Source organism: Castor canadensis, chromosome 1 (assembly GCF_047511655.1).
Source record: "Castor canadensis chromosome 1, mCasCan1.hap1v2, whole genome shotgun sequence".
NCBI lineage: Eukaryota > Metazoa > Chordata > Mammalia > Rodentia > Castoridae > Castor > Castor canadensis.
Window position 1 is genome coordinate 133,487,477 of NC_133386.1, and position 16,575 is coordinate 133,504,051.

Below are 16,575 nucleotides of genomic sequence, written 5' to 3' on the forward strand. Positions count from 1 at the left end.
GGATGCCTCCATCACACCTCTAATTTCCTTTCACCTGCCCTCTTTCACATCCTCCTTATCCTCAGTGTTTTTTTCTTTATTCATTTATTCGTATGTACATACATTGTTCAGGTTATTTCTCCCCCCACCCCCCTTGTTTCCAGGCAGAACATGTTCTGCCTTTTTCTCTAATTTTGTTGAAGAGTAGACATAAGCAATAATAAGAAAGACAAAGCAGTTTTGCTATTTGAGATAAGGATAGCTACACAGAGAGATTGCTAGCATTGCTTCCATGCACAAGTATATTACAACCCAAACTGATTCATCTCTACCTGACCTTTTCACTACTTCTCATCACCTTCCCATATTGACCTCTGTCATTTTAAGGTTACTGTATTAGCTCCTCTGCAGTGGGGACATCAAACACTTTCAAGTTTTGGGTTTCCTACCTGTCCCCGTTCCTCCCATATGTGCTCTCCCCTTAGCGTGTGACCCAAGTTTAACCACATTACTGCATTTGCCCTAGATCTAAAGTCCACATATGAGGGAGAACATACGATTTTTGGTCTTCTGAGCCCAGCTAACCTTGCTCAGGGTGACGTTCTCCAGTTCCATCCATTTACTTGCAAAGGATAAGATTTCATTCTTCTTCATGGCTGAGTAAAATTCCATTGTGCATAAATACCACATTTCTTGATCTATTCATCAGTAGTGGGGCATCTTGGTTGTTTCCATAACTTGGCTATTGTGAACAGTGCCACAATAAACATGGGTGTGCAGGTGTCTCTGGAGTAACCTGAGTCGTGTTCCTCCCTAGGAGGACTGCTGGATCATATGGTAGATCTATGTTTAGAATTTTAAGAAGCCTCCATATAAGTTGTTTTCCTGCTAAAAAAGCAAATTCAGCTGGGCGCTGGTGGCTCACACCTGTAATTCTAGTTACCCAGGAGGCAGAGATCAGGAGGATCATGGTTAGAAGCCAGCCTGGGCAAATAGTTCTGCAAGACCCTACTTCAAAAACACCTAACACAAAAAGGGGTGGTGGAATGGATTAAGGTATAGGCCCTGAGATCAAGCCCTGGTACTACAAAAAAACAAAACAAAACAAAACAAAGAACCCAAATTCATAGCTGGGCATGGTGGTACATTCCTATAATCCCAGTTACAGGATTTTGTGTGTGTGTGTGTCTGAGGCAGGAGGATCATGAGTTCAGGACCAGCCTAGCAAGACCTTGTCCCCCCAAAAAATTTATGTTCCTCCTCTTCTCTGGCCTCATCTGTGTTCTGATCTGTCCTGTCTTGCCCCAGTCCATCTTTCACACCAATTCCAGTATGTTGATATTTCTAAAACACAGATCTGATGGCATTATTCCCCGCTTAAAATCCCTTGGTGGTTCCCTGTGGATTTCAGATAAAGTTCTAATATCTTAGCAAAGAAAAAGTGAGTGTCTAGATCTGTCCTCTATCTTTGGCAATGTCAGACTACAGAAGTGCATGCACCATCTAACAGCACGTGGGTCACAGCCACGTGCCTCTGCTGCCTGCTTTCCCTGCAGCTGCAAACACTGCCCCCTGTTCACTCCATCCTTTGAGTCTGAAAACTCCCAAACCTCCTTCGTGGCACCCCCTCACAGCCTCTTGCTGATTCTGCCCTTCCTCTGGCGTGATCTCATTCTGTTTCAGCTTCCCTTTGCCACCAGAAATCCAACCACAGCAGGTATTTGGGGGTCTGGATAGTGTATTAAGGATGCGAGGAGTGGGGAAGGGTACACCACAAAGTTTGCACCCATAATTTCCCACCCAAGTTCTCTCCTCTCTGAAATTCCTTTCCTTCAGCCAGCATCCCAGCCGTGTGTGTGTGTGTGTGCAACACTCCCTTGTTTCATGCAACAACATCCCACAGTCTCTCTACTTATGCACCAGGTGACCATAGGTTTGTTTATATCCCCTTTATCTTAGATTCTCCTAATCTCTTCTTAGGAGGTATTTGCACCAGTTGACTAAAAATTTAAAGAAGTGTCCACACTTTACATATCTGTCTCCCTAGATTTGTTGTGAGCTCCTCAAGCCAGGCCTGTCAGTATTTGATTCTTCTTGGTCCAGCTGGGGCCTGGCATATACAGAAGCAGTAAATGCCTTGCCATGGCTGGGTCACCAGTGAGCCACCAAACTGTGATGGGGCTAGATGGAGATGGGCAGCATGGGATAGCAGGTCAGTGAGGAATGTCTTCACTTCCCATCTCGGAGGGTTGGGTTTCTCACTACCTGCCACCCTGCCTTGTTCTCAGGACTGATTCATACTCAGCAATATATTCTCAGTCTCTGTCAACAATCTCTGCCTCTCAGAACCCCATTAAGCCAGACAAAGGGACCATCCATTCTCCAGGCACTTCCACTAGGCATTTCCTCCTCCAGAAAGTGGGCCTTCCTTGGCTGTCCACAGGAGCCATATTTCCCACAGATCATCTCCCTTAAGAGCAGGTGCCAGGTTTGTCCCTGAACACAGGCTTCGTCATCTCAGCCTCCCCATTGGTCCCCCTGTCTATAATACCACCTTCTCCAGTCTGTCCTTCAGACCACCAGAAAGATGGTTTCAGAGTGGAGCTGCCCTCAACCACCTTCACCTTCTGTGAAGTTGTTTCTGGGATTCCCACTGCTTTGATTTAATTGGAGAAAGTTTTACATATTATAAAATTCACCCATTTTCAGTTGCACTGTTGGATGAGTTTCAGTAAATTTATTATGAAACCACCATCAATATATAATTTTAGTACACTTAATCACCTACTCCCCCCAAAATTTCCCTGTGGCCCCTCATTTCCTGTCACCCCCTGCTCCCACCCCACCCACCACCCCAGATAACCTCTGATCTGTTTCTGTCTCTGTAATTTTGCCTTTTCTAGAAATTTCATATAAATGGAAGTATACATTTTTTATTATGGTCTCTGTTATGGGCTGAATTGTGAGTGTATGCTCACTCCCCACAGATTAATAGGCTGAAGTCCTAACCTCAAGGACCTCAGATACGATTGTATTTCAAGAGAGTCTTTAAAGAGGTAAAAAAATGAGTGCATTATAGTGAGACTTAATCTAATTTGACCCATGTCCTAAAGAGAAAAGGAGATTAGGACATTTACACAGACAGAGGGAAGGCCACGTGAAGACACAGGGAGAAGATGGGCATGTACAAGCCAAGAAGAGAAGCTGCCGAGGAAATCGACTCTATTAATACTTGATCTCAGACTTCTGAGCCTCCAGGGTTAAGAAAAAAAAAGTTCCTATTGTTTAAGTCACTCAGTCTGTGGTTCTTTGATTATGGCAGCCCAAGCAAATTAATATAGCTTCTTTCATGTTAGTGCAAATACCAAGTGTTAGTCAGCTTTCTGTCACTGTGGCAAAATACCTGAGATAAACAAAATAAAAGGAGGAAAAGTTTATTTTGGCTCATGGCTTTGTCAGGGAAGATAGATGGCAAGTCCTTTGTTTCACCAAAGAAAGAATTCAGGGGTAGCATTTTTAACAGAAAGATTTATTTAAGCTAAAGCTAGATTTTATAAAAACAAAAGTGATTATAAAGTGATAGTTTGGGCTGGTGGAGTGGTTCAAGTGGGAGAATGACTGCCTAGCAAGTAAAAAGAAAGGATAGCTCACCCACAAAAGGAACTGAGGGTGGATCACTTGAACAAACAGTCAAGCATCCAGAGCCCCCAGTCTTAGACACTTTTATGGATAGGGTTTAATGATGTGCAAAGGATAAGTACATACATATGACATTTTCCAAGAAATGGGAGGACATTTCCAAGAACCCAGAACTGGAATAGTTTGCCTCATAAGGTGTCCTCAGAGCCAAGATAGCAACTTGAGTGGAGGTGCATGCATAAAACTGCAGCTATAATGACACATAAATGAGTCCTCTGTCTAACTGCTAGTTTGTCCCCACTGGGGTCATTGCTGGGAACTGTTGGTGCTGTACCAAGAAGTAGCCTCAACCATATCAACTGTTACTCCAGGTCAATTGGTGGAGCAGAATGTTTGGCAAAATGTACCTGGATATGGTGCTGGAACTGTTCCCTGGATCCTTTATTATTTTTCTCTTTCTTTTCTTTTCTTTTCACACTTGCTAGGCAGGTGTTCTACCACTTGAGCCACTCCACCAGTCCTGTTTTGTGTTGGGTATTTTTGAAATAGTGTCTCTTGAACTATTTGCCTGGGGGTGGCTTTGAACTGTGACCCTTCTGATCTCTGCCCCCTGAGTAGCTACCTGTCTGTCGCATATCAGTTTCAGAGGTTTCAGTCCTTGGTTGCTTGGCCCCATTGCTCTGGGCCTGTTGCAAGGCAGAAGTCATGACAGGGAGCATGAAGTAGAGCAAAGCTGCTCACCTCATGGCAGCCAGGGAACTGACTGGGGGGAGGAGGGCAGAGACAAATACCCTTCAAGGGCATGCCTCCCAATAATCTACTTACTCCAACTAGGCACTGCCCCTAAAATTTCAACCCCCTCTCAAATTGCCCATTAAGCTATGAATCCACAAATGAATTGATCCTTTGATGAGGTTTGAGCTCCCAGGATCCAATCACCTCCCCAAAGCCTCAGCTGTGAACAGTGTTGCACTTAAGGACCAAGCGTTCAACACAGGAGCCATTGGGGGACATCTAACATCCAAACCATAGTTTTCACTACTTAGTAGTTCATTACTTTTCATTGTCGAATAATATTCAATTTTATGAGTTATCGTTTTGTTTATTTACTCTCCAGATGATGGACATTTGGACTTTTTCCAGTTTGGGTGCTAAAATTGCTTCTAAAACTTTTGCATATCAATCTTTGTGTGAATATGTTCTCACTTCCCTTGGGTGGATCCAGTGCTCTTAAGATCAAGTTTAAACTATTAACTTTTCAACCTCACCTCTCACCCATTGTTGCTTCTTACCTATGCTCCAGCAATTCAGGTTTCTGAGAAGCCTTTGCACATTCTGTGTTACTTATCACTGACAAGTCTTTGCTCTGCTGGTCTGTCTTCAGAAGCACCCCCCCCAATACACAGTGTCCTCTACAGGTGTTGTCTCTGCCTCCCAGGCTAGGTTAAGGCTCCTCTTTGTTCCCATAATCCTTTGAGCTTCTCTCTATCACACTATATTATACTGTCTGCTTGATAGTTTCTTTTACTAGGCAAGTTCCTTGTGAAAAGGAGTGGTGTGTTGTTTATTTCTGTATTGCAGTATTCAGTACCTGTGGAGTAACTGGTGCTCAATAAATGTTTGCTTAAAAAGTGAATAAATTCATGATGAATAATTGTCTTTGATAAGTCTCAGCTGAGAGTCTACATTATGTTTAGTTCAACGCTAACCACCACACACACACAAAGTCCTCAAGGACTTTTAGTTAAGTTAAACAAGACCTATTAAGGAAAACTGAGTAGAGAACAAGAGAATAAAGAGTCAAGTAGATGCAAGATGGTGGTGCATGCCCGTAAGCCAGTGCTTATTGGACGGTAGAGGCAGGAGGATCATGAGTTCCCAGCCTGGACTACACAGACCCTGTTGAGAGAGAGAGAGAGAATGAAGTTGCTGAAGAGTACTACATACAAACACCTCGGTTCAGATTCTGGCTTTATGACAATTGGCAAGCCACCTAACCTGTCTCAACTTCAGTTTTCTCATGTGTAAAATGGAGAAAATAATCATACATACTGAGTTTGAGTTACTAGTGGAATATAGTGCTAATAATTAACACTTCTTATCAGGATAGTGTTTTACCAAATTTTACAAAGCTTATTACATCCTTAATCACGTTTGATAAACTGTGAAATAAACAGACTATAGCATAGTAGCCATGGCAGACTGTAAAAATGGACACAAGTTATTCCCTTCCGTCTACCTGCACCTTTTGGAAGTGCCCTTTCACACTGGTTAAGCTCTGTGATAAGCTATAACTGGAAACGTGCTTGGTTATGGAGGCTGGCCTCTTTCGAGTCCTGGGACCATATAAATGAGCCTAAACCAGCCTGCTGGAGGAGGGAAGGCCACATGTAGGAGAGCCACTCACCAAAGTATGAGCGAGGCCATGCTAGATCATCCGTCTACCAACCAACTCACTAGCTGACTCCACACCTATGTGGGAGCCCTGCATAGATCACCTGAGCTGCCAAGACCAGAATTGCGAGCTATACCCTGTGGTGGAACTGTGAACTTAAAAAACGATTGCTTCTGTAAACCATTATGTCTGAGGGCAAGTTATTTTATAGCAAAAGCTGAGAGCAATTCAGAGCAATAAAGCTTTAATGCTAAACAAGCTAGGTTTGAATTACAGCTCTGCCACTTTCTGGCTATATGGCCCTGGGCCAGCTGCTCCAGCTTTCAGAGCTTCAGTGCCCTCACTAAGACAGTGGAGACGATGGTAGTACCCACTTCCTGGGGACTGATGTAAGACATTAGCTCCAATGCAGCTTGGCTCAGCATAAAGGAGCCAATTTTATCACTGCCCCACCGTTCCGATGAGTAAACTAAAGATGAGATGTTTAGTGACTTTTCCCAAGATCACACAGCCATAAAATGTCTGCACTTGGGACTCAGACTTAAACTTCCTGATCCTCACCTGTAGTGGATTCCTGATAGACTAGTGGTGGGTGACTGGCTGGAATTAAGGAGAAACATTTAGTGCCCACCTGGTGACAAACTGTCTTGTGTCCTGATTTCAGTAGGAAGCCAAAACAGGCTGGAATTTTTGGATTTTTGTGAATGTGGGTTTTTTTTTTTTTAAATAATTTTTCTTGGTTATTGTTTTTCTTCTTTTTTCCCCTTAGGCTGGAGTTCATGAATGATCAAGCTGAAGATTTATGAAAAGCCGTTTGTACACAAAGTGTAGCTCATTGGCAGGACTGGCAGCTCTACCTCTTTATCCTCTGGATCTGACCTCACCAGTCTGATTTTCTGTGTTGTTTTTTGAATCCCCTTTTTTTCTCCATTTTTGTTTTTATTTGTTTTTCTTTTCATTTCTTCCTCCTCCTTTTTCTTCTTGCTATGTAACCCAGGCTGGCCTTGAACTTATTATCCTCCTGTCTTAGGAACTGTGAACTTAAAAAATGATTGCTTCTGTAAACCATTACATCTAGGTGCAAGGACCACAGGCATAAAGCACCATGCTTTGTCTCTCTCTCCATTTTCTTACTTCAGCCCTTGCCCCTTTCTTGGGGTGTTGCAAAGACTTCCAACTTCTTTTAGTGTCTCTCCTGCAGTCCTCTTCTTCTCCCCTGTCATCCTTCTCCAGCCATACTTTGGCCTCGTGCTGTCACAAAACTAATGCTTACCAAGGATGGAGTCTGCTCATGGTCTTTACTTAGATGCTGGCCAGATGGTCCTATGTGTTGGGATGTAAGACCTTTATGGATGGGGTGTCTTGCCCACTCCATCCATGAAATGAGGGTCTTGGAATAGATGTCCCATGACAAGGCCTTCAGAGTATGAGTCTTTATGAGGGTGGCACCTGACCCCAGGAAGGGCTGACAGGTACATACCATCAATGAGCAGCAGATGGCAGAGTCACCTCTCCTTTGCTATCTCCTACCAGAAGCTGCTGTGCTCTTTCCCTTCATAGAGTATCAGTGAGGACAGGACCTCAACAACCAAACAGAAAATGCTCTGTGGTGCAAACTTTAATTGAATGAATTGCCTAGATTGAAAGAATAGGGGATTCCATATTGAAATAATATTTCAGGCTTTTTTCTGAGACAGGATCTTGCTATGGTAGTCCAGGCCTGCCTGGATCTCACTGTGTAGCTCAGTGTACCTTCAAACTCTTGATCCTCCTACATTGGTTTCATGAGTGCTGGGAATACAGGCATGTGCCACCATGCCTGGCATGACTACCATCTCTGTCAGGCCACAAGGCTCCACCATGAGCCAAAGTCCTTATCACTCCCTAGGCTCTCCCATACACAGGCTAAATTTTATTCAGTTGTTAATTTAGATGCTTATATTATCATTTTTCTAAAACCTATTTCTTATAAATAAAATGTTTCTTGGCCATTATCTTCAACAAAAATAAGAAAGACTTGCTGGGTCTGGAGACTAAGGCAGATGAGTATCCCATCCCCCCATGGAGAGCCCTAGCATTCCTGCATCCTAAAGAGGAAATACAGGGTCTGATAGATCTGCCACAGGGCTGATGAGCAAAATACTCTCAAGACTGTTTCCCCTCCCCCATCAGGAGCAAACAGACCAGCTCATCTAAGAAAGCCTGCGAATCCACGGCCAATGAAAAGAACCCACCTAACCCTTACCCAAATCCAGAGTTAGAGTGTCCATAAAAACCCCAGCCTTCACCTGAGCAGCAAGCTACCAGTTTCTGGGCTCTGCTGCACTCTTCTAGCTGTAGCCTTTCCTTTCTCTCTAATAAATCCTACTTCATATACTGGCTTTGGCTTATAAGTCAATCAGCTGCCTCATGAGCCAGTTCTCTGGCCTGTGAAGGCAAGGACGCTGGACACTGGCCTGCAACACTTCAAACCAGCACGTAACATTTTTCGTGACCACATGAAGGGACTTTTCTTCTAGAACAAGGTCGGTATGACTTGAGTGCCAAACCAACAGGGAGAACTAGCCAAAAGCAGACTTCCCTGTGCTGCTTGCTCTGTCTCTCTCCCTGTTCCTGTCTTCCTGAGGGACTTTCCCATCATGGTATCAAACCAACAGCTCCTAGCCAACTTTGGCCTCATGGTGATTCCGGCTCTGGGCCTACCGAGCCCAGGGTTTATTTGGGTATGCTTCATGCTACATTGGAGGAAACCTGATTGGTTGTGGCACCTGATGACATTTTGTATTTTCCTGCCTCCTTGTCTGTTATCTCTGTCTGCCTTCCCCTCCCTGGGCTTACTGGGACCCTGGCCTCCCATGAAAAACTCATACCATGGTACCTTATGACTTTTTAAAGTTATTCCCACACCTTGTTTGTCAGGCTCCTGGGTCCAAAGCAGCTTTAAATCAGCTCTAGGCACTGGCTGAGGAAAAGGCGCCTTCAGAAAAACTGCAGCCGCACCACAGATGCCCTAACTCAACCACCACAAGGGGAGGAGGGAAAACGAACTGGCACACACGTGCACGAGGATGCCGGTGTCTGGGCACAGCAGTAACACTGCCATAGCTAAGATAATCCATAGAAATAGCCCGGCATGCATCCAAAGCCACCAGCTATACATGGTGGCAGCTGCGACCCACTGCCACTCCCCCTAAAGGGGATAAGAGGAAAAAGAACCACGCACCAGGGGACATACACAGGGGGAGGGGTAATGGGTTGCAAGATCTGTCCTAGGCAGACAGGGCGTGGGAGGGGTGGCATTCCCAGCCCCACCTCATGCCTCGGACCTGACCAACTGAGCCCTTGGAGCCAATTCTTATCTCAAGTTTATGGTCTCCCCCCACAAAAAAAGAAGGCACTAATGTAACCATTGTTATGGTCTCTGAACTTCTCATTTAAAATTTCCTATACTTTTGACCTCAGCATAAAAATTTTTCCCTCCAAAGATTAGCACTAGTCGTCCCTTGTGGTACTGTTATGGCCCTGGGACCCCCTTTAAATACACTTCTCTCACCTTCCAGGCATCCCTTTAAAGAGGCTGCCTGCTTCTGGCTAAAAGACAGGATCCTAGAGTTTCCTCTCACTGCCCTGGTCAGGTGACCTAATCCAATGCAGTCACTTTCTCTGGTCCTGGTCATGGATGGTGAAGAAAGTCACAAGACTTGTTAGGTCAGTTCCCACTCAGGAGCCCAACAAGAGGGGAACTGACCCAGTCCTTTGTTGTTGTTGTTGTTGTTGTCTTTCTAGATGGGACCTGCCCTCTCCAGTCTTCTGGCCTCAGTATCCAAGTGGTCTCCGCTGGCCTGTCTACTGAAATGTTGGAAGGATCTTGACCCTAATCTCAAGGAAAAAACCCCTCATCTTTCTTTGTACTGAGGCTTGGCCTCAGTATCCCTTAGGTGACCAAGAGAAGTGGCCTCCACAGGATTCCTTAAGTTACAATACCATACTCCAATTAGACCTTTTCTTTAAAAGGGAAAAAAGGCAGACTGAGGTCCCCTATATACAGCTTTTCTTTTATCTCCAGAATGGCTCCATAATTGCTATCTAGATACTCAAACGCTGGCCATTCTTTGTAAGCCACAGGATAAACATGGGGAAGGAGGACCAGAAAAGCCCCTTGTCAATGACAAGGCCCCCACCCCACTACTCCACCCTCTGCCCTACCTTCTAAGCCACCCCAATATTCAGAACCTCCTAGTGGGTGCTTCCCCCTTCAACAGATAATGGTAGGAAGAGGGTGGGTCTATGTTCCCTTTTATTTGTTTATTATTTTAATTTTTATTAATATGTGCATACAACATATGTTCCCTTCTGGTTATCAGATCAAGGAGATTTAAAAAGATCTGGGTAGCTATACTGATGCCCCAGACCAATACACATAAGCCTTTATCTCTGTGATCCAAACCTTTGAATTGGCATGGAAGGATATTATTCTTCTACCAGACCAGACTCTTTTCTCATTAGAAAAGCAATGGGTCCTGGCCCAGGGCTCTCAGGTTGGAAATGATTTCTATCCACAATGAGCTCCAATACCCATGGAACCTGGAAATGAGGGAATAAATGTGCCTATACCAACAGGGGCACAGGAAGTCCCCTTGGCAGATCCACATAGGGATCAAAATGGTAAGGAGGATAAAAAGGGCCAAAGTCAAACCTCTAAACTATTCCCAGGTGACTGTAGTACAAGACCCTGAAGAAAACCCCCTTACCTTTCTACAGCATCTTAAGGATGCTATCAGAAAGCATACCACAGTGGACCCAGAGTCATAAGTGGGAGAGGTTCTCCTCAAAGATAAATTTCTAACTCAGCCCCAGATATCCATAGTAAACTCCAAAAGTCTGTGGCTGAAGAGGAAAAATCATTGTACCAATTAATACAGCTAGCCATGTCTGTATGCTGTAACCAGGACATCACTAAAAAGAGAAAAAAGGATTAAAAAAAAATCTTGACCTAATTACAGCTCTCAGGGAGTGCCCCACCCAACAGGGGTCTACATCCCAAGCTTGCTACCATTGTGGACAGGAAGGGCACTTACACAAGGAATGCCTAAAAGGCGGACAACCCGGGAGGCCCCGGCTCCACTGGGACCCTGCCTTCTCTGCAAAGGTAACCTCTGGAGGTCTAAGCGCCCCCATCTCCAGATGGAAGGTGGGGTGTCACCTCCTATGGATTGATGGGTTCTGGGACCTCCTGTCCAGGCTGCACTTCTTAGCATCAATGTTGAGGAGCCCTGGGTAACTATAATGGTAGAGAAGTGAAAGGTCATCTTCCTCCTAGACAGTGGAGCCCGTTTCTCTGTCTTACCATTCTCTCCTGGTCCCCAGTCCAATAACAAGGTTATCATTCAGGGCATTTCTGGCCAGCCCCTAGAGCACTGTTTTACCTGGTCTCTGGCCTGCTCTTGGGGAGACCTCCACCTCTGTCACTCTTTTCTCATAGTTCCTGAGACTCCAGTGCTCCTGCTGGGATGGGATTTACTATCTCAACTAAAGGCCCAAATCCTACTCCCCCTGGGTGACTATCTCTGCTGCCCCCTTCTTCAGGAACCAGTAGATCCCACAGTGTGGACTGATGGAATGACTGTAGGGTGAGCCAGAGCAGCACCCCCAATTCAAATAAAACTCAAAGATCCCTCACAGTTTCCACACCAAAACCAGTATCCCCTCAAACCCAAGGTACAAAGAGGCCTCTTACCTATCATAAATTCCTTAAAAAAACAAGGGCTGCTAATTAGTTACTCCAGCCCCTACAAAACTCCTATTCTTGCTGTCTACAAGGGGCCAAACAAATGGAGATTAGTTCGAGACCTCCAGCTCATTAATGAAGCAGTCAGTCCCCTCCAACCAATTGTTCCCAATCCCTATACTCTATGGGCTCAAATACCCTCAAAAGCCCAATATTACTCTGCACTGGATTTTTTTTTTTTTTTTTGTCTTTTCTTTTTTGGTGCTGGGATCGAACCCAGGGCCTCACGCATGCTAGGCAAGCGCTGTACCACCGAGCTACATCCCAGCCCTCTGCACTGGATTTAAAGGACACTTTCTTTTGCATTTCTCTGCATCCTGACAGTCAGCCTCTGTTGGCCTTTGAAGATCCCATAAACCCTTCACAACAACCAGAGACTTATTAGATTGGCACTACCTAGAGGCCACCCTTCTTCAATGTGTTGATGACACATTGAGCCACAGAGCCCCTCATCTCCAGGGTGACTGAGTCCCTTTTAAATTTTCTGGTCTCCCAGGGATACAAAGTCTCTAAAGAAAAGGCTCAATTAAGACTCCCTCAGGTCATGTAACTAGGTGTGGACTTAAAGGGACAGACTCCCACACTGAGTCATGTGTGGATCGACCCAATTCTTCATTTCCCGCTCTCCCATACCATAAAGCAGCTTAGAGCTTTCTTGGGAGTTACAGGATTTTGCAGAATCTGGATCTCTAGATATGAATTCCTTTCCAGACTGCTTTTTATGCTTCTACTAATATTCCTATTTGGTCTTGTATAATAAATGCTCTCTCCAGATTCATATCTCAACAGGTCCAATGGATCAAACTCCAGATCTTAGTCAAGGAACACTCACCTCTGCCTATGCATGAGCCCTCCATCCCATTCTATCAGGGGCCCCTGGAGACTACATAGGTCAACCCCTGAAACAAGTACCACCTCCCCTATCCCCTCCACCCCCCATTGCGCCATTGTTAGCACAAAGCAGTTAGATGAGTCATTGCCCCTCTCCCAACAGCCATTGGGTACTTGTCTCAAAGGGGGGATTTGCTGAGACCTAAGGCAGATGAGTGAGTATCCCATCCCCCATGGAGAGCACTAGCATTCCTGCACCCTGAGAAGGAGTTGTAAATCTGCATTTCTGCATCCTGAAGAGGAGATACCAGGTGTGATAGATCTGCCACAGGGCTGATGAGCAAAATGATCTCAAGACTGTTTCCCCTCTCCCATAAGGGGCAAACAGACCAGTCCACCTAAGAAAGCCTGCGAATCCATGGCCAATGAAAAGAACCCACCTAACCCTTACCCAAATCCAGAGTTAGAACATCCATAAAAACCCCAGCCTTCACCTGAGCAGCAAGCTACCAGTTTCTGGGCTCTGCTGCACTGCTGTAGCTGTAGCCGTTCCTTTCTCTCTAATAAATCCTACTTCATTTACTGGATTTGGCTTATAAATCAATCCTGCCTCATGAGCCAGTTCTCTGGCCTGTGAAGGCAAGGATGCTCGACACCAGCCCACAACACCTCAAGCTGGCATTAACAGACTTAGATTCAGAGGATCACAGTTTTTAAAAAAAGAGTGGGAGGGAGGGGAAGAACACATTTCTTTGTGAAAATGAAGCAAGTGCAGTGTGTCTGGGTTGCATGAACACATCTAAGATTCCATTATGAAAATAACACATAATAAGAATCATGAGAAGAATATGGAAAAGGTTTGAAAAAAAGGAAATAAAATGGAAAAAAAGATCCAAGATTTCAGCAGAATTTTTTTCTTTGGGATGTAAAGAAATGTTTCTGCCCTAGAATGTAATTAAGAGGGAATAAATTATAATGAACAAATTATAGTTGGGTAAGTGAAACAGTGATATCCCCTGGAGGCATTTGAAATTGCACCCTCTAATCCAGTCCCTGCCCCCTGCAGTCCTCAAGCCCCACTTTTTTGGATGACACACCTGAGGCCCAGAGACATGGAGTTACTTGTCCAAGATCACAAAACTAGGAAGAGGCAAAACCAGGAGTAAAAATCATGTCTTTGGACTCCATCCTCCCTACTTCTTCTACATATACAGTAGCTACAGAGCATAAAAACATTTGTAGGATTGGTGTGCAGAAGCGCAGAGTAAAGAGCATTAAGTAGGCACCGGGAATCCTAAATTTTAGCCCTACCTATACCAGTCGGTGGTTGCCTGACCCTAAGCGAATCAGTTTCTCTTTCTAGACCTCATTCTCTACATCAAAGTGGGGGAAGGCTAAGACATCACCAAGCGTGACAAGTGTATCATATTAGCCAACAATACCACTCTTGTCCTGGGGCTCAAAACTGGCCCCAAGGAGCAAGGAGAAAAGGCCTCAAGGTTATAAAGAACAGAGATCAACTCTAGCTGATTTGAGTAAGAAATAAACTTGTGAAGATGATTTTCTGTAGCTCATGGAGCCACCCAAAAGCCTGGAAACTTAGAGTCTAAAACATGGGCAGAAAAATGAAGACATATGTCTAAATAGAAACTTGTATATGAATGCTTACAGCAGCATTCTTCATAATAGGCGAAATGTAGAAACAACCCCGACCACTGTCAACAGCTGAATGGGTAAACAAAATGTAGTATACAGTGGAGTATTATTTAGTCATAAAAAGGAATGGAGTACTGATCCATACATGGACCTTGTAAACATGTGAATGAAACCAGCCAGTCTCAATGACCACATGTTCTGTGATTCCATTCCTGTGAAAGTCCAGAATCAGGAAATCCACAGACAGAAAGCAGATGAATGCTCAGGGCTGAGGACGTATCATGGGGAGGAGTGGAGAATGTTAGTTAAAGGGTATGGATGGAGTGTCTTTTCCAGGTGACAGAAATGTTCTGAAATTGACGATGGTGAGTTTCACACATCCCTGACTAGCTAAATATCACTGAATTGTTCACTTTAAATTGGCAAATTATGTGGTATGTGAAGATTTCAATAAAACTTTTTAAAAAGTCAAACAAATAAAAGGAACTAAGTCAGGTACAATCTTAGCCCTAATCATATGGAACTAATTTAGCACAGTAGGAAAACCACTGCCACTTCTATCTCTGCCCCGAACACTGGACCTGGAGGCCACCCACCACTTTCTCTGCTGGCATTGCTGGCTGCCTCTCAGACTGGATGTCACTGCCACTGTCCCTACCATGGACAAAATAAATTGCATTCTCTCTGTATCTAAATGTTTATTTTATTTTTTGCAGTGCTGGAAATTAAACATACAGCCCCATGAATGCTAGACAAGTGCTCTACCACTGAGCTACACCTCAGCCTTCCATGCTTCTCTCTCTGTCTCTTCTCTCTCTCTCTCTCTCTCTCTCTCTCTCCCTCCCTCTGTCTCTCTCTCCCTCCCCCCTCCCTTCATCCCTTTCTTTCTTCTTGATTGTAAAATAATTTACCAAAGGCACTACTGTTAAACATTAAACTAATAATTTGTTACAATTAAGGTCCATTATTGTATACATAACAAATTAATGGCAAGAGATACATGGCTAGTAGGCAACAAATGTATTTTGTTTTCTTAAGTGACAGCTTTCCAATCTAGAAGATCATATCCCCTCCAGCCATTCTGGGGGTATGGTGATTCCCTTTTCGGAGAGAAGTTTTCAGCCTACAATTACAGATCACTACTGCTAAAAAGACCTTACAAAGCTCCCAAACTCTTCACTCAGGGGTCAGTTTTTTAAATCCTGAGCTTAGAAATCAAGACACTTGCTTTGTACTTCCCTCCAAATCACACAGACACAGGAATTCAAAACCCTAAAGAAGCTGACTATAGACCCAAGCCCTAATGTGTCTAGGTGTGCATTAGTGAGCTTGGCAGCTTGCACGGCATTGCAGAAAATGGAGAAAATCTTCTAAGGCAGCTATTGAACATAAGCTTCATAAAATCATACATCATACAGCTCAAAAGTAGATCATTTTCCTTTCAAAAGATAACATTCACTTATAGCTATAATGCTGAAAGAACAGATTTTCTCTGTATAAACTGACAATCTCAGGTGTTTGTTGCAGTAACAGAGGCTGATTTATACCTCCCCCAAATGTTGGTCTTCTACTGACACCTCTCCTTTTACTCTTCCTTCCCTACTACTGCTTCTCCTAACTTATTCTTTCTCCCCTTCCTACCACAGTTCTTTCTAGTAGTGCTGCTATGATTTTTCTTCTTCTTATTATTATTTTGATGGTACTGGGGTTTGAACTCAGGACCTTATGCTTGCTAGGCAGACACTCTACCATTTGAGCCACACCTCCAGTCCAAGCAGTTTTCCAATGCAACGAATGATCTAGCTACATAACTCACAGGTTTCTCTTCTTAAGAGAAAAGCATTAAAGAAATACAAACTGTACTGTCTCCCAGAGGCAATTAAATCTCATTGTGCTAAAGCATAGACCTTGGCACGCAACAATTTTCAAATTATGTTGGAACTTTCCTAACAAAACACAATCAGTAATGGTGCCCAGTTCATAGAAAGGAATGTCATGCATCCTTACATTCAGATTAACACACTTAGTGGCTATCAGGAGGGCAAGGGTAAGCTAACTTCCTGAAATACCACTTGTGATGTGCAGAATCCAAACCAGTTCAGGGGCAGGGAGTTACATTTGGCTCACTAATCAAAAAGCCTGATTTTAATTTAAACTTTCTAACTATAACAAGATTTAAACATGGAAGTTTTCTCTTGCTTCTGTGCACACAAGATTGTGATAGGATGTACTTGCTGGATTAAGCCTTAATCCCATGTGTATACATTTTAGCTTAGGGGTGTGGGTG